The sequence below is a fragment of the Bombina bombina genome, chromosome 3 (assembly GCF_027579735.1).
Source record: "Bombina bombina isolate aBomBom1 chromosome 3, aBomBom1.pri, whole genome shotgun sequence".
Classification (NCBI taxonomy): Eukaryota; Metazoa; Chordata; class Amphibia; order Anura; family Bombinatoridae; genus Bombina; species Bombina bombina.
In genome coordinates, this window is record NC_069501.1 from 706150739 (window position 1) to 706170744 (window position 20006).

The following is a 20006-nucleotide window of genomic DNA, read 5'->3' on the forward strand; positions in this document are numbered from 1 at the left end:
TACTTGTGTTGTTTGATCTCTGTATTTCCAGATTGATTTTTCTTCTAACTAAAATAATCTGCTTTAATTTTATGTTTCAAAGAATTTACAATGAGAAAATAAAAAATAAAATAAAATGACATATATCACAATGTATATAGTATTCTTTTTCAGAATAACATTTGATATGATTGTGAATTAATATATGAGAAACCGTTACATGCCCAGCAAATACGTAAAGCATTTTCTACTCTTTAGAATTAGAAGCAGATTGACCTTGGTCATTTTTTTTCCGTGAACTGCTTCGTCTTTCAAGTGGTGTAGCATTTGTTATAAACGCAATTCTATGCGCAGTGCGTATACCTCCTGATAATTAAGAGCGGTAATGAAATGTTTTTCTGAAATACTGCAAATTTCAAGGTGAATCTCTATGTAAGAGCTGCTTTAATGTTTTCCTTAGTGGCATTATATTGATTGGTTGGATGAAGCAAACCCTTATTAGCATGCTACTGAGTATTTACGCTTTTATGAGATGGTTTATAATTTCTTACATATTTTAAAGGAGCATATAGACATAAGATGCACATTCCTAATGAGATTGTCTTGTAGCTGTATCTGCTTTTTGCAGTGCTTCTACAATGAATATGTTTTTAAACCTATCTAGTAGGGAGTTTACAAATGGTTTGTCATTTACAGATGTATTATATTGATTTTTCTTTTGTTCATGAAATAAATGGTTAGAGGGAAAAAAAATCATCATACAGTGTTCTATCTAGTAAAAGTTGACATTATCCTAAAATACTCTAATAACTTGAAGCAAAGAATTTTCATGTCAGTTCAGTCTGAGTTCAAGTTCAGCTTTGAAGTTAAATTTTTCTTTTCAACAAAATAGAGACTTATTTAAAGTCTAGTACACAGTCATAACACATATAAGTCTAATGTCTCTCTGCAGACTGAAGGGAAGATAATATCTGCCATCTGTCTTCTTGCTAATTCAGTGTAAGAAGGAATAAGGTTGTGTCTTCTCATTTTCAGTGTGCTAAACTAACCTTGTTTTGTTATGCACCCTTACAATCTGCCTTATGTGAATGGTGTCTTTGGCACTATGTCTAGATCAATACATACAAACATCCGTGGTCACACAGATTCCACTGACTTTGACATGTGTTTGCAGTTTGATCCTGGTCTGGGAGTGATATAATAAAATAAGTTAACTCAAGCACATTCAACTAGGGATGGGCGAATGTTTCTAAAAAAAATGTAAATTTAAAACGAATTTTGATACATTTGTTTGCTCGAATCAAATTTCGAATGTTTATATAACTAACTTTCTGTTTTTGAATTTTTCAATAACATTCGAAAATATTTGTTCGAATAATAGAATGTTTAGCTATCTATTTTATATCACATTCAATTTCAAAATGTAATATTCAAATTTGAATGTGACATTCAAATTCAAATGTATTATTCAAATTCAAAATAGTATTTCTAGTCTACAACTGTGTTTTATAAATGTAATATTCAAATTCAAATGTCACATTCAAATTCAAATGTAGCATTCTAATTCTAAATAGTATTTCTAGTCTACAACTGTTTTATAAATGTAATATTCGTATTTGAATGTGACATTCGAATTCGAATGTAATGTTCGAATGTGACATTTGAATTCAAATGTCACATTTGAATTAGAAAGTGACATTCGAAAACTGTAAATAACATTTGATAATAGAATTTTTAAGAATATTTGTTCTTATCAACATTCGATTATGTAAATCGAATTTCTACAATAACATTCGTTCTAACATTTGAATTTGAATATAAACACATTTGCCCATCCCTACATTCAACCTACAGAAAAAAGGACTCATTGGCAATAAGAGAATGTCCATTTTTAAATGAGTGGGTATAAGACAATTTGTAAGAATGGGAAATATTTAAAAAAGCAGTAATGTTAAAATTCAACTTTTATGATTTAGATAGAACTTGAAATTTTGAACAACTTTTCAGATACTACTCTTGGTATCCTTTGTTGAAAATCATACCTAGTTAGGACCAGAAACAGAAGCAGAAGTAAATGGTAAAGTTGTTTGAAATGTTATGCTTTGTCTGAAGCTGGAAAGAAAAAATATAATTTATTCTTTCCCCTGATAAATTAATTTACTTCATGGTGGTGAGAGTCCACAAGCCATTACTCCTGGGAATTCCACTCCTGGCTACTAGAAGGAGGCAAAGATTTTCAAAACTTCAAGAGCCCTTAAAAATACTTCCACATCACTGGTAAACTAGTCTGATGTATAGCCAATCAAAAAGAAGAAAGGTAGAAAAGGACAAGAGCAAGAAAGAAAGAGGTGCACACTTAAACTGCCACCAGAAAAATATAATTAAAATTGAGCTAAAAATGGGCAGGTTTTGTGGACTTGCATCACTATAAAAGAAATGATTTGATCAGCTAAGCATAAATTATATTTTCTTTCAAAAGTCTGGTGAGAGTCCATGAGCCATTACTCCTCAATTAAAACCCAAGCTGTAATGAGTCCATGAATAATTAGGGTGGGACAAAATAATTTTCAATGTTATATATATCCTTTAGATCAATGTTTCTCATTAGCGTGTGCTGGTATTACTCAGTGGAGCGCAAATATCACTTTTACAAAAGCAATATTTAGCACTCCACTTGTAATCTGGCCCCTAATGTGCAGAAACTACTGCTTGAATGACTTTGCTACCAAACAGCCATTTTAGAAAAAGAAAAAAACATCAAAAAGGAAGAATTTGAAAAAGATAAGTAAAGAAGAATAAGCGCCCATAACTATGCTACAACAAGCAGCCTTCAGCTTGAAACGCAGATAAGCTACCTGCTCGGATACACTCGTCTGGCCACAAGTAGCCACCTTGATCAACAGAAGCCTCATTCTAGAAAGCCCAAGAAAAAGCAACTGGCCTAGTAGAAAGCTCAGTAAGATGTCTAGGAGGAGGCTAACCCACCTCCAAAAAAGCTTAGGAATCAAAAGCCTTAATCAGTTAGCCAACGAAAAATGTTGACATCTGACCACTGCTAAAAACAGAAAAAAATGACAAACTATAGGATTGTCTAAAATACTTAGAAGCCTGCAAATAGAATGTAAAAGCCCTAACATTCAAAATATGAATAAGCATCTCCTTAGAATCTGTTGGATTAGTACAAAAAGTAAGAACAAAAAGTAAGAACAACTCATGACTAAAATTGAATAAAAAAAAACACTTAAAGCAAGAAATCAAACTAGCTCTCAAAACCACATTATCCTGATGGCAAACTAGATAAGGGGGCACACAGAATAGTGCAAACAAAACAGAAATTATTCTAACAGACAAGAGAAAAGTGGTGTATCCAAATAGTGCATAAGCTCAAAAAACCAAGCTGCAAAATTATTTCTTGTCACAGAATTACGGGCCTGAATCAGCGTCACAATAACATAATCATATAAACAAACCTTTCTGACTAAAAACTAAGTATTCAATCTCCAACCCATCAAGTTGAAAGAATTGAGAACATGATGAAAAAACCCCACAAACTCTGCCTCAGGATCCTTGAACTTCTCCAAATATCTGGGGAGCTGTTTGTACAACTAAGAAGCCATCAGATGCATTTCTTGAAGAACCCATCAATCTACAATCTGAAAAAAAAAACTTCTGAATGAAGAAACACTCCCTCAGATGAAGAGACTATCAACAGAAAAGTCTGTTTCCCAAAGCTCACCCCTGGAATATGAACAGAGATTAGACTCTGCCCAGAAAATGTTTTCAGGACACCTGATCGGATAGCAAGACTATTGGCTAAGAGGTGGAAATGTCTCCTCAATGAAAAAACTGTGCTGTGGAACTTAGGTTAGTGCTGAAGACGCTGCAAAATAAAGGTTCCAATTCTGATGAACGAAGGTCGTCTTTATTTTTAGTCATGGTAATTCATAGCATTTTGAAACGCTGGATTTATCATCACTTTAATATTAGATGGAAAGTGTTCAGAGCTCCTAAGGAACTAATATTTAAAGTAGTGGGGACAAAACCAAAATGCACCATCATGAAAAAATAGTCCCAGTCTGAAAACCACAGAAAATAAATTAATGTGGTAAGCAAATAACAATCAAGTATTTAAATCCTAAAAAAGAATAGGCAGGTAAATACATAAACCAAGAATCTTCTTTAAATACACCACAAAAATTAAGTAGCTCTAGACAGTTTAGAAAATATTACCCCTTCTACCAGATAAGGCCAAAGCAAAAATTTGAATCCACTAAATCGCATGTTGGGGAAAAAGCGATGAATGCTTACCGAACACAGCTCTTAAGCACAGAGGAGAAAGACAATACGTGCATATACAAGCACTACCTGACAAAGTGCAAATGACCAAGGCAAGCTAACTAAATTATATATATGCACACTAAAAGGCTGAAATGTGCATGCCTGAACAACGCTCTGAACAGAAAACCCTGCACAAACTAGGTCATCGTGCACAGCAAAACAAAATAAGCAAAGCATGCAAACTAAGCCGACACGCACAAAAAATTATAATTTGCATGGAAACTAAACGCATAAAGCATGGCAAGAGGCCAGCGAGCACTAACATAATTCGAACACGCTCAAAATAACCAATGCATGCTAAAAAAACAAAAAAGTAAAAAACATAAGGTGTAGATAATAAAAATGTAGGTTCTCGCAGCCCAAATTCCTATACTGAACAAATAAGTTAAAATACCTGTCATAATGGTCCCCTGGCTATGATGTACAACACTAAGTTTACATACTAATAGCCTATAGGCTATGTGAGTGCCCACATAAATAAACTACATACTTACCTAATAAGCAACCACACTACTGGACTTACCATATGCAGGAAACAACTTCTTTCAGTAGATAGCCAATCCAGTGCTGTACACATGATAGAAGAAAATTTTAGTATATGGAGGATAACTATGATCCAACAGGAGGAGGCTAGAGACCTTTCCCCACAACACCTGTGGCAGGCCTGTGGCTAACTCCCACTGGGTGTAATTGTACCACTACAACTACCCAATACTCCATAAGCTTCCCTCTGTCCAAACAGTAGCTCTCATGGGTCTCAAATTGGTCTAAAAACACCTGGACCAACTCCATTCTTCACCTTCCTCCTGTGAAGGCAAAGATAAGACTAGTTTACCAGTGAGGTGGGAGAGTTTTTAAGGGCTCTTGGAATTTCGGGAATCTTTGCCTCCTCCGAGTTACCAGGAGTGGAATTTCCAGAAATAATGGCTCGTAGACTCTCACCACATTTATGAATGAATTTTGATTTAATTTCCCTTTAACTGTTTAGAATGAGTAAATATCATTAATACCAAGTACTTGAAGCTGCCCCTGTCGATAAACAAACACCTCTTTTTGCAGTTAGTGGCAACAAAATTCTCTACATATTGTGTGGTCAATATAAATGGCAATTACTGCACCCAACAAATACAAGTGTTAGGTAAAGAAAAGAGCAGAATAGCCACTTGACCATCTAAATATTGCACGCTTAATGTAAAATGACACAATTTTACTAAGAAAGGTTTACAGTTATGTAAAGAAGGGTGTTGACAGTACCTATGTATGTAAAAATATGCTTGCCATATATGTTGAATATATTAGGCGCCAGATTATGAGTGGAGCGCAATATTGTGCTTCCGCGAGCACAATATTTGCGCTCCACTCAGTAATACCAATGGCCTAGATTTGGAGTTTTGCGGTAGAAGGGCTGTTAACGCTCCGCGGGCTTTTTTCTGGCCGCACCATAAATTTAACTCTGGTATCGAGAGTTCAAACAAATGCTGCGTTAGGCTCCAAAAAAGGAGCGTAGAGCATTTTTACCGCAAATGCAACTCTCGATACCAGAGTTGCTTACGGACGCGGCCAGCCTCAAAAACGTGCTCGTGCACGATTCTCCCATAGGAAACAATGGGGCTGTTTGAGCTGAAAAAAAACCTAACACCTGCAAAAAAGCAGTGTTCAGCTCCTAACGCAGCCCCATTGTTTCCTATGGGGAAACACTTCCTACGTCTGCACCTAACACTCTAACATGTACCCCGAGTCTAAACACCCCTATCCTTACACTTATTAACCCCTAATCTGCCGCTCCCGCTATCGCTGACCCCTGCATATTATTATTAACCCCTAATCTGCCGCTCCGTAAACCGCCGCAACCTACGTTATCCCTATGTACCCCTAATCTGCTGCCCTAACATCGCCGACCCCTATATTATATTTATTAACCCCTAATCTGCCCCCCACAACGTCGCCGACACCTGAGCGCTACTATAATAAAGTTATTAACCCCTAATCCGCCTCACTAACCCTATCATAAATAGTTTTAACCCCTAATCTGCCCTCCCTAACATCGCCGACACCTAACTTCAATTATTAACCCCTAATCTGACGACCGGAGCTCACCGCTACTATAATAAATGGATTAACCCCTAAAGCTAAGTCTAACACTAACACCCCCCTAAATTAAATATAATTTAAATCTAACTAAATAAATTAACTCTTATTAAATAAATTATTCCTATTTAAAGCTAAATACTTACCTGTAAAATACATCCTAATATAGCTACAATATAAATTATAATTATATTATAGCTATTTTAGGATTTATATTTAGTTTACAGGCAACTTGGTAATTATTTTAACCAGGTACAATAGCTATTTAATAGTTACCTAGTTAAAATAATAACAAATTTACCTGTAAAATAAATCCTAACCTAAGATATAATTAAACCTAACACTACCCTATCAATAAATTAATTAAATAAACTACCTACAATTACCTACAATTAACCTAACACTACACTATCAATAAATTAATTAAACACAATTCCTACAAATAAATACAATTAAATAAACTAGCTAAAGTACAAAAAATAAAAAAGAACTAAGTTACAAAAAATAAAAAAATATTTACAAACATAAGAAAAATATTACAACAATTTTAAACTAATTACACCTACTCTAAGCCCCCTAATAAAATAACAAAGACCCCCAAAATAAAAAATTCCCTACCCTATTCTAAATTAAAAAAGGTAAAAGCTCTTTTACCTTACCAGCCCTGAACAGAGCCCTTTGCGGGCCATGCCCCAAGAATTTCAGCTCTTTTGCCTGTAAAAAAAAACACATACAATACCCCCCCCCAACATTACAACCCACCACCCACATACCCCTAATCTAACCCAAACCCCCCTTAAATAAACCTAACACTAAGCCCCTGAAGATCTTCCTACCTTGTCTTCACCATCCAGGTTCACCGATCCGTCCTGAAGAGCTCCTCCGATGTCCTGATCCAAGCCCAAGCGGGGGGCTGAAGAGGTCCATGATCCGGTCAAAGTCTTCATCCAAGCGGGGCAGAAGAGGATCTTCCATCCGATTGAAGTCTTCATCCAGGCGGCATCTTCTATGGTCTTCCATCCTGAGCGAAGCGGCAGGATCCTGAAGACCTCCAGCGCGGAACATCCATCCGGCCCGACGACTGAACGACGAATGACTGTTCCTTTAAGGGACGTCATCCAAGATGGCGTCCCTCGAATTCCGATTGGCTGATAGGATTCTATCAGCCAATCTGAATTAAGGTAGGAATTTTCTGATTGGCTGATGGAATCAGCCAATCAGAATCAAGTTCAATCCGATTGGCTGATCCAATCAGCCTATCAGATTGAGCTCGCATTCTATTGGCTGATCGGAACAGCCAATAGAATGCGAGCTCAATCTGATTGGCTGATTGGATCAGCCAATCGGATTGAACTTGATTCTGATTGGCTGATTCCATCAGCCAATCAGAAAATTCCTACCTTAATTCCGATTGGCTGATAGAATCCTATCAGCCAATCGGAATTCGAGGGACGCCATCTTGGATGACGTCCCTTAAAGGAACAGTCATTCGTCGTTCAGTCGTCGGGCCGGATGGATGTTCCGCGCTGGAGGTCTTCAGGATCCTGCCGCTTCGCTCAGGATGGAAGACCATAGAAGATGCCGCCTGGATGAAGACTTCAATCGGATGGAAGATCCTCTTCTGCCCCGCTTGGATGAAGACTTTGACCGGATCATGGACCTCTTCAGCCCCCCGCTTGGGCTTGGATCAGGACATCGGAGGAGCTCTTCAGGACGGATCGGTGAACCTGGATGGTGAAGACAAGGTATGAAGATCTTCAGGGGCTTAGTGTTAGGTTTATTTAAGGGGGGTTTGGGTTAGATTAGGGGTATGTGGGTGGTGGGTTGTAATGTTGGGGGGGGGGGTATTGTATGTGTTTTTTTTTACAGGCAAAAGAGCTGAAATTCTTGGGGCATGCCCCGCAAAGGGCCCTGTTCAGGGCTGGTAAGGTAAAAGAGCTTTTACCTTTTTTAATTTAGAATAGGGTAGGGAATTTTTTATTTTGGGGGTCTTTGTTATTTTATTAGGGGGCTTAGAGTAGGTGTAATTAGTTTAAAATTGTTGTAATATTTTTCTTATGTTTGTAAATATTTTTTTATTTTTTGTAACTTAGTTCTTTTTTATTTTTTGTACTTTAGCTAGTTTATTTAATTGTATTTATTTGTAGGAATTGTGTTTAATTAATTTATTGATAGTGTAGTGTTAGGTTAATTGTAGGTAATTGTAGGTAGTTTATTTAATTAATTTATTGATAGGGTAGTGTTAGGTTTAATTATATCTTAGGTTAGGATTTATTTTACAGGTAAATTTGTTATTATTTTAACTAGGTAACTATTAAATAGCTATTGTACCTGGTTAAAATAATTACCAAGTTGCCTGTAAAATAAATATAAATCCTAAAATAGCTATAATATAATTATAATTTATATTGTAGCTATATTAGGATGTATTTTACAGGTAAGTATTTAGCTTTAAATAGGAATAATTTATTTAATAAGAGTTAATTTATTTCGTTAGATTTAAATTATATTTAACTTAGGGGGGTGTTAGAGTTAGGGTTAGACTTAGCTTTAGGGGTTAATCCATTTATTATAGTAGCGGTGAGCTCCGCTCGGCAGATTAGGGGTTAATAAGTGTAGGCAGGTGTCGGCGACGTTGAGGGGGGCAGATTAGGGGTTAATAAATATAATATAGGGGTCGGCGGTGTTAGGGGCAGCAGATTAGGGGTACATAAGGATAACGTAGGTGGCGGCGCTTTGCGGTCGGAAGATTAGGGGTTAATTATTGTAAGTAGCTGGCGGCGACGTTGTGGGGGGCAGATTAGGGGTTAATAAATGTAATACAGGGGTCGGCGGGGTTAGGGGCAGCAGATTAGGGGTACATAAGTATAACGTAGGTGGCGGTCGGCAGATTAGGGGTTAAAAAATTTAAATCGAGTGGCGGCGATGTGGGGAGACCTCGGTTTAGGGGTACATAGGTAGTTTATGGGTGTTAGTGTACTTTAGGGTACAGTAGTTAAGAGCTTTATGAACCGGCGTTAGCCCAGAAAGCTCTTAACTACTGCTATTTTCCCGCGGCTGGAGTTTTGTCGTTAGAGCTCTAACGCTCACTTCAGAAACTACTCTAAATACCGGCGTTAGAAAGATCCCATTGAAAAGATAGGATACGCAATTGACGTAAGGGGATCTGCGGTATGGAAAAGTCGCGGCTGAAAAGTGAGCGTTAGACCCTTTAATCACTGACTCCAAATACCGGCGGTAGCCTAAAACCAGCGTTAGGAGCCTCTAACGCTGGTTTTCACGGCTAACGAACTCCAAATCTAGGCCTATGTGTGCTGATATTACAAGTGGCGAGCAATTCGAACACGACTTCACTTTTGCATTGCCGAAAGCCAAACACTCACGAGAGCGCGCTTCCATAGGTTCCAAAGGGAGCCCCGTTTTCATGCCGGCAGCCACAGAAAACCACCTAGTGCAGCACAGGGAGCAAATCGTGCAGGGTTGGGCAGCAATAAATTATATATGTGTGTGTGTATATATATATATATATATATATATATATGTGTGTGTGTGTGTGTGTGTGCTAATACACATAATAACACATAAATATATGTGTATATAAGCATAACCATATGTATTTATAGAGAAAACACAGTCTCCCATTGACCTCCATGTAAAGGCACTTTCGGTGCTGTTTTTATTCTAACACCCCACATCCCCTTACTTTAACCCTTTATAACTGCTACATGCAGTTTAAAAAAATAAAAATGGTTAGATATACAGTATATCTTATGGTACTGTACTGTCCTCTTTATTTTGGGTGCAATTAGAGCAACTTTTTATTTTTAACCAGAGGTCTGACCTCTTGTTAATGCGCTTACCGCATAGTGATAATGCGAGCTAATGGTCACATTAACCAGCCACTTGTAATGGCTGGTCATTTAACATGCACCCATAAACGGGCAAATTTGCCACTTTATGCGCGTACGCTAAGATAGTGCCTCACCTTAATCTCCCTTCTTTTATATTATATATATAAATATCCTTATATTTTATATTTTAGTTTATCAACCATTTTATTAGGCCCTTTTTAAATTGTTTCTGATTTACCTAATATTCTGAAGAGAGTTCAGTGCCCCTGAACTGTACACCAAATTGCAGATGAGCTTTGAGTTATGAATTTGTAAAGTAGAATCAGAGCCAATTTTCTGCTAATAACACCTCCTCCTATATCTTTTTATTATTTTTTATTATTTATTTATTTATAGCTATTGTTATGATGCACTTTTTATCTACTTTTTAAATTGGAAAATATCTCCAAAGGCCATTCATCTATGCTAGGATTGTTCTCAGTAAAGTACTGCTTCTAACCATATTTCACCTTGGGTGGTTTTTCACTATTTAACTTTGCACTTGGCACATAAACCTATTTGCCCATATGTCTGTGTTTTTTCTTTTATTATTTTATTTAACTGTTTTGAGCATTCCAACTATGTTACACGGTTTTGGATCATTAGTTAAGTTTACTGTCTCTTTGAACATCCTCCTTAATCCTTCACAATTTAGGATATCCTGACTTTCATTCTCTGTCTGTATTTCCTAAAAGTTAGATTTTGTCTTAATTTCTGCAGTATGACCTTTATTTTACTTTTAGTTACCTAACTGTTTATAGATAGAGAACAAAGATTACATCAAATAAGTCAGAAAGCAGCAGGAAGAAGGAACTAAATTTATTTGGGTTTATTGATGGTATATTTGGATGTTTGAATACATTTGTATATGAAATTTAATTTATGTGTCTGTTTACGAATGTATGTGCATTTGTGCTCAAGCAAATATAATTATGTGCATGCATTTGTGTATATTATTTTAATATGGCTGCCAATCTATCGGCGAGATTATGAGTCTTGCGTTAGCTTTAAAAAGCAGCGTCCCAACGCTGGTATTACGAGTCTTGAAGGTACAGGTGTACCGCTCACTTTTTTGGTCAGACTCGAAAATACCACAAATCCACTTACGTCAATTGCGTATCCTATATTTTCAATGGAATTTGCCTGACGACGGTATTACGAGTCTGACCAAAAGTGAGCGGTACAGCCTCTCCTGTCAAGACTGGTACCGCATTTAAAAGTCAGTAGTTAAGAGTTTTATGGGCTAACGCCGTAGCATAAAACTCTTAACTAAAGTGCTAAAAAGTACACTAACATCCATAAACTACCTATTAACCCCTTAACCGAGGGCCCCCCCGCCACTAAAACAAATATATTAACCCCTAAACCGCCACACTCCCACATCGCAAACGCTAGTTAAATATTATTAACCCCTAATCTGCCTGCCCTAACATCGCCGCAACCTACCTACACTTATAAACCCCTAATCTGCCGCCCCCAACTTCGCCGCCACTATATTAAAGTTATTAACCCCTAAGCCTAAGTCTAACCCTAACACCCCCCTAACTTAAATATAATTTAAATAAATCTAAATAAAATAACTGCAATTAACTAAATTATTCCTATTTAAAACTAAATACTTACCTTTAAAATAAACCCTAAGCTAGCTACAATATAACTAATAGTTACATTGTAGATAGCTTAGGATTTATTTTTATTTTACAGGCAACATTGTATTTATTTTAACTAGGTACAATAGTTATTAAATAGGTGTTAGCTATTTAATAGCTAACTAGTTAAAATAAATTAAAATTTACCTGTAAAATAAATCCTAACCTAAGTTATAATTACATCTAACACTACACTATAATTAAATAAATTACCTAAACTAAATACAATTAAATAGAATTGACAAAAATGATCTAAAGTACGAAACCCCCCCCACTAAATTACAGAAAATAAAATAATTACAAGTTTTTTAAACTAATTACACCTAATCTAATTCCCCTAATAAAATAAAAAAGCCCCCCAAAATAATAAAAAGCCCTACCCTATACTAAATTACAAATAGCCCTTTAAAAGGGCCTTTTGCGGGGCATTGCCCCAAAGTAATCAGCTCTATTACCTGTAAAAAAAAAAAGTACAATACCCCCCCAACATTAAAACCCACCACCCACACACCCAACCCTACTCTAAAACCCACCCAATCCCCCCTTAATAAAACCTAACACTAACCCCTTGAAGATCACCCTACCTTGAGAAGTCTTCACCCAGCCGGGCCGAAGTCCTCAACGAAGCCGGGCGAAGTGGTCCTCCAGATGGGCAGAAGTCTTCATCGAAGCCGACCAGAGGAGGTCCTCCAGACGGGCGGAAGTCTTCATCCAGGCATCTTCTATCTTCATCCATCCGGTGCGGAGCGGGTCCATCTTCAAGACATCCGACACGGAGCATCCTCTTCAAACGAAGTCCAAATGAAGAATGAAGGTTCCTTTAAATTACGTCATCCAAGATGGCATCCCTTGAATTCCGATTGGCTGATAGAATTTTATCAGCCAATCAGAATTAAGGTAGAAAAAATCCTATTGGCTGATGCAATCAGCCAATAGGATTGAGCTTGCATTCTATTGGCTGATCCAATCAGCCAATAGAATGCCAGCTCAATCCTATTGGCTGATTCAATCAGCCAATAGGATTGAACTTCAATCCTATTGGCTGATTGCATCAGCCAATAGTATTTTTTCTACCTTAATTCCAATTGGCTGATAGAATTCTATCAGCCAATCGGAATTCAAGGGACGACATCTTGGATGAAGTCATTTAAAGGAACCTTCATTCTTCAGTTGGACTTCGTTTGAAGAGGATGCTCCGCGTCAGATGTCTTGAAGATGGACCTGCTCCACGCCGGATGGATGAAGATAGAAGATGCCGCCTGGATGAAGACTTCTGCCGGTCTGGAGGACCTCTTCTGGCCTGCTTCGATGAAGACTTCTGCCCGTCTGGAGGACCACTTTGCCCGGCTTCTTCGAGGACTTCGGCCCGGCTGGGTGAAGACTTCTCAAGGTAGGGTGATCTTCAAGGGGTTAGTGTTAGGTTTTAAAAGGGGGGATTGGGTGGGTTTTAGAGTAGGGTTGGGTGTGTGGGTGGTGGGTTTTAATGTTGGGGGGGTATTGTACTTTTTGTTACAGGTAATAGAGCTGATTACTTTGGGGCAATGCCCCGCAAAAGGCCCTTTTAAGGGCTATTTGTAATTTAGTATATGGTAGGACTTTTTTTTTTTTTTTTTTTAATTTTATTAGGGGGATTAGATTAGGTGTAATTAGTTTAAAAAACTTGTAATTATTTTATTATTTTCTGTAATTTAGTGTTTGTTTTTCGTACTTTAGATAATTTTTTTAAATTGTTTTTAATTGTATTTAGTTTAGGTAATTTATTTAATTATAGTGTAGTGTTAGATGTAATTGTAACTTAGGTTAGGATATATTTTACAGGTAAATTTGAATTTATTTTAACTAGGTAGCTATTAAATAGTTAATAACTATTTAATAACTATTGTACCTAGTTAAAATAAATACAAAGTTGTCTGTAAAATAAAAATAAATCCTAAACTAGCTACAATGTAACTATTAGTTATATTGTAGCTAGCTTAGGGTTTATTTTATAGGTAAGTATTTGGTTTTAAATAGGAATAATTTAGTTAATGATAGTAAGTTTTATTTAGATTTATTTAAATTATATTTAAGTTAGGGGGGTGTTACGGTTAGGGTTAGACTTAGGTTTAGGGGTTTATAACTTTAATATAGTGGCGGCGACTTTGAGGGCGGCTGATTAGGGGTTATTAAATATAATGTAGGGTTCAGCGATGTTGGGGGCAGCAGATTAGGGGTTCATAAGTATAATGTAGGTGGCGGCGGCAGTGTCCGGATCGGCAGATTACGGGTTAATAATATAATGTATGTGTCGGCGATGTCGGGGGCGGCAGATTAGGGGTTAATAAGTGTAAGATTAGGGGTGTATAGACTCGGGGTTCATGTTAGGGTGTTAGGTGTAGACATAAATGTATTTTCCCCATAGGAATCAATGGGGCTGCGTTAGTAGCTTTGCGCTGTTTTTCAGCTGGCTCTCCCCAATTGATTCCTATGGGGAAATCGTGCACAAGCACGTTTTGCCAGCTCTCCGCTACCGTAAGCAGCGCTGGTATTGAGGTGAGATGTGGAGCTAAATTTTGCTATAAGCTCACTTTTTTGCGGATAACGCTGGGTTTCTAAAAACCCGTAATACCAGCGTTTTCTGTGGTGAGCGGTGAGGGAAAACTGTGCGTTAGCACTGCACAGCCTTACCGACAAAACTCGTAATCTCGGTGTATGTGTTTTATAGAAATGCTTCCATGCACATTTCAGTATTGACTGTTGTTCCCCATTAAATGCCATCATAGGCTTAATGGTGTTTTCACTACAACACAATGAAACTCACGTGCATAATCTCAATTTTTTTTTGCAAGTTCTTATTTATCATTCATTTTAAAAAAGATTAAAAGAAACTTGTGGAATATATCAAACCGCTAGCTTTTGTGTCTAGTTAAGAGTTACAAAATTATAATGAACCATTGTTGGTAATAAGAATATTTATATTACTGCTATTTAATTGTAATATCAAAAGTTTAAATTAATTAATTAGATTTTTAAATGAAGTCAGGTAACAAAGAACTTGTAAGGAAAAGATAACCAGTATCTGTAATAAAATACGGTAACAGTCCCACCCTCCAGAAAAAAACTAAATCAGAAACCCATGGTAATACATTATATATAAATATCATTCTTTCACTGTAGTTTAATTATTATAATTATAGCATATTCTGTAGAGATTTCCTTATATCTTCCTAATATCTCATAGTTTTCATTCAGTTGCATAACTACACTTCTGTATATTCTTTGATATCCTGATTGTACTGGAATTAACTGTAATTAGAATATTATAATATGTATCATTTTCTAGGGCACAGCTGAAAAAGAAGTTTAATTGCTTCTGTAATGTTTTTTCCCTTATAATTCTTTAGAAATAGGTTATTCTGAAATCTAAATTCCAGGCACCAACCTCTAATATTATATTTGTAGAAATGGTCTCATAACTTATAAAAGATTTTGAGTACAGCATATATAGAAAAAAAGCATAAGAGAGAAAAATATATATATATAAAAAAGTATTTTATTTTACAAATATGCAGTATAATATTGCAAACATAAAAATATATATATTTTGCTAAATTAATGTAATGAAATATTACAAATATGAATCTAATGTTGCAGAATAACAATAGTTTAGTCATGCTTGCTTATAAATAACTATTATACCATACCAGATAATCTTTTCTGTCCCCATTATGAGGTAGGGGAAGGGGTATTTATACACTTTTACAGTTTATTGGCATCATTATGCTGTAGTTACAAAAGGGTGTAGGACAGTCTAGTCAAAAATAGGCCATGCAATTTTAAACAACTTTCCAATTCACTTTTATAATAAAATTTGCTTTGTTCTCGTGGTATTCTTTGTTGAAAGCTAAACCTAGGTAGGCTCATATGCAAATTTCTAAACCCATGAAGGCCGCTTCTTTTCTTAGTGTTGTTTGACAGTTTTTCACAGCTAGACAGCACAAGTTTACGTGTACAATAAAGATAATATTGTGCTCTCTCCTGTGGAGTTACCTACGAGTCAGCACTGATTGGCTAAAATGCAAGTCTATCAAAATAACTGAAATAAGGGAAGGGGGCAGTCTGCAGAGGCAAATATACAAGGTGATCACAGAGGAAAAAAGTGTATTATTATAACTGTATTGGTTATGCAAAACTGGAGAATGGGTAATAAAGGAATTATCTACCTTTTTAAACAATAAATATTCTGGAGCAGACTGTCCCTTTAACAGGTTAAATAGGTAAGGGTTCATTACTGGGCATGTTGGTAGATTGGTGAAACAGGTTGTGTATAGGAATCATGGGAACACTAGACAGAATAACAGTAGTAGGATTATGTTTGTAGCATATAATAACATAATTTATGCTTACCTGATAAATTTATTTCTCTTGTAGTGTGTTCAGTCCACGGGTCATCCATTACTTATGGGATATATTCTCCTTCCCAACAGGAAGTTGCAAGAGGATCACCCAAGCAGAGCTGCTATATAGCTCCTCCCCTCACATGTCATATCCAGTCATTCGACCGAAACAAGGCGAGAAAGGAGAAACTATAAGGTGCAGTGGTGACTGGAGTTATAATTTTAAAATTTAGAACCTGCCTTAAAAAGACAGGGCGGGCCGTGGACTGAACACACTACAAGAGAAATAAATTTATCAGGTAAGCATAAATTATGTTTTCTCTTGTTAAGTGTGTTCAGTCCACGGGTCATCCATTACTTATGGGATACCAATACCAAAGCTAAGTACACGGATGATGGGAGGGACAAGGCAGGAACATTAAACAGAAGGAACCACTGCCTGTAGAACCTTTCTCCCAAAACCAGCCTCCGAAGAAGCGAAAGTGTCAAATTTGTAAAATTTGGAAAAAGTATGAAGTGAAGACCAAGTTGCAGCCTTGCAAATCTGTTCAACAGAGGCCTCATTCTTAAAGGCCCAGGTGGAAGCCACAGCTCTAGTGGAATGAGCTGTAATTCTTTCAGGAGGCTGCTGTCCAGCAGTCTCATAGGCTAAACGTATTATGCTACGAAGCCAAAAAGAGAGAGAGGTAGCCGAAGCCTTTTGACCTCTCCTCTGTCCAGAGTAAACGACAAACAGAGAAGAAGTTTGTCTAAAATCTTTAGTTGCCTGTAAGTAGGACTTCAGAGCACGGACCACGTCTAGATTATGCAAAAGACGTTCCTTCTTTGAAGAAGGATTAGGACATAATGATGGAACAACAATCTCTTGATTGATATTCCTGTTAGAAACAACCTTAGGCAAAAACCCAGGTTTAGTACGCAGTACTACCTTGTCTGAATGAAAGATCAGATAAGGAGAATCACAATGTAAGGCAGATAACTCAGAGACTCTTCGAGCCGAGGAAATAGCCATCAAAAACAAAACTTTCCAAGATAAAAGCTTAATATCAATGGAATGAAGGGGTTCAAACGGAACACCCTGAAGAACTTTAAGAACCAAGTTTAAGCTCCACGGAGGAGCAACAGCTTTAAACACAGGCTTAATTCTAGCCAAAGCCTGACAAAAGGCCTGGACGTCTGGATTCTCTGCCAGACGTTTGTGTAAAAGAATAGACAGAGCTGAAATCTGTCCCTTTAGCGAACTAGCGGATAAACCCTTTTCTAAACCCTCTTGTAGAAAAGCCAATATCCTAGGAATCCTAACCTTACTCCATGAGTAACTCTTGGATTCGCACCAATATAAATATTTACGCCATATCTTATGGTAAATTTTTCTGGTCACAGGTTTCCGAGCCTGTATTAATGTATCAATAACCGAATCCGAAAACCCACACTTTGATAGAATCAAGCGTTCAATTTCCAGGCAGTCAGCCTCAGAGAAATTAGGTTTGGATGGTTGAAAGGACCCTGAATTAGAAGGTCCTGCCTCAGAGGAAGAGACCATGGTGGACAGGACGACATGTCCACTAGGTCTGCATACCAGGTCCTGCGTGGCCACGCAGGCGCTATCAGAATTACCGATGCCCTCTCCTGTTTGATCCTGGCAATCAGTCGAGGTAGCAACGGAAATGGTGGAAACACATAAGCTATGTTGAAAACCCAAGGGGCTGCTAATGCATCTACCAGCACCGCTCCCGGGTCCCTGGACCTGGATCCGTAACAAGGAAGCTTCGCGTTCTGGCGAGATGCCATGAGATCCAGATCCGGTTTGCCCCAACAACGAATCAGTTGAGCAAATACCTCCGGGTGAAGTCCCCACTCTCCCGGATGAAAAGTCTGGCGACTTAGGAAATCCGCCTCCCAATTCTCTACGCCCGGGATGTAAATCGCTGACAGGTGGCAAGAGTGAGACTCTGCCCAGCGAATTATCTTCGAGACTTCCAACATCGCTAGGGAACTCCTGGTTCCCCCTTGATGATTGATGTAAGCCACAGTCGTGATATTGTCCGACTGAAATCTGATGAACCTCAGTTTTGCTAACTGAGGCCAAGCTAGGAGAGCATTGAATATTGCTCTTAATTCTAGAATGTTTATTGGAAGGAGTTTCTCCTCCTGAGTCCACGATCCCTGAGCCTTCAGGGAATTCCAGACTGCTCCACAGCCTAGAAGGCTGGCATCCGTTGTTACAATCGTCCAATCTGGTCTGCGAAAGGTCATTCCTTTGGACAGATGAACCGGTGACAACCACCAGAGAAGAGAATCTCTGGTCTCCTGGTCCAGATTTAGCAAAGGGGACAGATCTGAGTAATCCCCGTTCCATTGACTGAGCATGCATAGTTGCAGCGGTCTGAGATGCAGGCGCGCAAATGGCACTATGTCCATTGCCGCGACCATTAAGCCGATTACCTCCATGCACTGAGCTACCGATGGGCTTGGAGCGGAATGAAGGACACGGCAAGCATTGAGAATCTTTGATAACCTGGACTTCGTCAGGTAAATCTTCATCTCTACAGAATCTATAAGTCCCTAGTCCCTAGAAAAGGAACCCTTGTGAGTGGTAACAGAGAACTCTTTTCCACGTTCACTTTCCACCCATGCGACCTCAGAAATCCTTGAACTATCTCTGTATGAGACTTTGCATTCTGAAAACTTGACGCTTGTATCAGAATGTCGTCTAGGTACGGAGCCACCGCTATGCCTCGTGGTCTTAGTACCGCCAGAAGTGAGCCCAGAACCTTCGTAAAAATTCTCGGGCCGTGGCTAACCCGAAGGGAAGAGCCACAAACTGGTAATGCCTGTCTAGAAAGGCAAACCTTAGGTACCGATAATGATCTTTGTGAATCAGTATATGAAGGTAAGCATCCTTTAAGTCCACTCTGGTCATATATTGACCCTCTTGGATCATGGGTAGGATGGTTCGAATGGTTTCCATCTTGAACGATGGTACCCTTAGGAATTTGTTTAAGATCTTTAAGTCCAAGATTGGTCTGAAGGTTCCCTCTTTTTTGGGAACCACAAATAGATTTGAGTAAAATCCTTGTCCCTGTTCCGATCGTGGAACTGAGTGGATCACTCCCATGATTAAGAGGTCTTGTACACATTGTAGAAATGCCTCTCTCTTTACTAGGTTTGTCGATAACCTCGAAAGATGGAACCTCCCTTGTGGAGGAGAGGTTTTGAAATCCAGAAGGTATCCCTGAGATATAATCTTTAACGTCCAGGGATCCTGCACATCTCTTGCCCAAGCCTGGGCGAAGAGAGAAAGTCTGCCCCCCACTAAATCCGTCTCCGGATAGGGGGCCCTGTCTTCATGCTGTCTTAGGGGCGGGAGTAGGCTTTCTGGCCTGCTTGCCCTTGTTCCATGACTGGTTGCCTTTCCAACCCTGTCTGTAACGAGCAGTAGTTCCTTCCTGTTTTGGAGCGGAGGAAGTTGATGCTGCTCCTGCCTTGAAATTACGAAAGGCACGAAAATTAGACTGTTTGGCCTTTGATTTGGCCCTGTCCTGAGGAAGGGTGTGGCCTTTACCTCCAGTAATGTCAGCAATAATTTCTTTCAAGCCGGGCCCGAATAAGGTCTGCCCTTTGAAAGGAATGTTAAGTAGCTTAGACTTGGAAGTTACATCCGCTGACCAGGATTTAAGCCAGAG

The 20006-nt window shown here is 38.1% G+C and overlaps 1 protein-coding gene across 1 annotated transcript in view; it reads left to right on the forward strand.

Moving 5' to 3' along the window:
• CAMKK1 (calcium/calmodulin dependent protein kinase kinase 1) overlaps window positions 1-20006 on the forward strand; it is an 882751-nt gene that overhangs the window by 674221 nt on the left and 188524 nt on the right. The gene's annotated exons all lie outside the window — the stretch shown is intronic.